The sequence below is a fragment of the Pinus tabuliformis genome, chromosome 4_2 (genome assembly GCF_031772625.1).
Source record: "Pinus tabuliformis cultivar Carrire ecotype Pingquan chromosome 4_2, CPIR1, whole genome shotgun sequence".
NCBI lineage: Eukaryota > Viridiplantae > Streptophyta > Pinopsida > Pinales > Pinaceae > Pinus > Pinus tabuliformis.
In genome coordinates this window covers 1,109,176,546-1,109,177,911 of record NC_142304.1, presented here as the reverse complement: position 1 = coordinate 1,109,177,911, position 1,366 = coordinate 1,109,176,546, and the positions used below count along the sequence as shown (strand labels likewise).

The 1,366-nt window shown below is 32.4% G+C and overlaps 1 pseudogene; it reads right to left on the bottom strand.

Annotated features, from left to right (window-relative positions):
• Window positions 1-732: 732 nt before the first annotated feature.
• Window positions 733-1,099, bottom strand: LOC149173552 (small ribosomal subunit protein eS28 pseudogene; annotated as a pseudogene).
• Window positions 1,100-1,366: the final 267 nt, after the last annotated feature.

Here is a 1,366-nt window from a genome sequence, read left to right as displayed (position 1 = left end):
GTTTAACACAATATTGTTTTAGGGGTCAACATTTTGAACCCTCAAGTGTGCTTCATCACCAAGACATGGATGAGGGGTCAATGTTTTGAACCCTCAATTGTGGTTCATCATCAAGACATGGATGGAGGCCTAAAGCTTCATAGAATATTGAAAATGAATGTTAGAAATTCAACAACATTCAGTGAAAAACAATAGAATAATAGTTTACTAAATTTTAGATAGGCAACATCAATAAGTCAAAAAACATAAGAAAAGAAAAAATATACAAATACAAAACTAAAGAATTTCAAATATGAAATCAAATTAGAAAAATATAATAGAAAAAATTATTGAAATGGAAAAAATTAAAATGAAATAAGTCAGAAAATACACACACACACACACACACATATATATATATGTGAATTAATTAGTTAATTAAAAGAGTCAAACAAATAATAATTAAATTAAATTTTAGTTAATTACAACGAGAAACCAATTTAATTAACTAATATATATATATAATGTGAATCGCATATTTTCACTCGCATAAATAACATCTTCACAGAAGATCTTCAGTATTGATATTTGAATTTCATTCCGGATGCAAAAATAAACAGTTACTGTTCCGATTCCCCATCAAGTATGACAGGCTTCATACTTTAATTGTAAAATTCTTGATTACATATCACAGATCATTTATAGCCTCACTCCTTGATCCCTTTGCGTCGAAAACAATAGCAAACACTACACTACAAGATAATGTAGAAACAGAACACAACAATATAAGTTATTCCCGTCTCACTTTAAGTCCAATGTTATAATCTAAACAACATAATCAGCGCAATCTCCTTGCTTCCCTTTCAGATTCTAGCAAAGTAAGGACATCACCCTCTCTGACAGGTCCTTTTACATTCCTCATGATCAGTCGATTCTGATCATCCAAAAATTTTACTCGGACCTGTGTAACTTGACCTCTTGATCCAGTACGGCCAATTACTTTCACCACAACTGCCAATTTCACACCGGTATCCATGACTTCCTCGAAGATGATTTCTCACGTTGAAAGCTCCGATCTCTGTGCGAACTCCACCGAATAGCCGGAGATGTGGGTATCGGACGTGTTGAGAGAAGAGAAATTTTAATTGAATATTATTTGTTTGACTCTATTTTAATTAACTAAATAATTAATTAATTTATGTATTTGGGCTTCTATGATCCATAACGAATTAAGCAAAGTCTTTCGATAGAAATCACATAAGAGAAATTTTTGGCCGACACGTTTCGAACTAACAAGTGTGGTTCATATGCTCCTGATGATGAACCACGCTTGTTGGTTCGTAACACATAGGCCAAAAATTTCTCTTATTTGATTTCTACCCAAAGA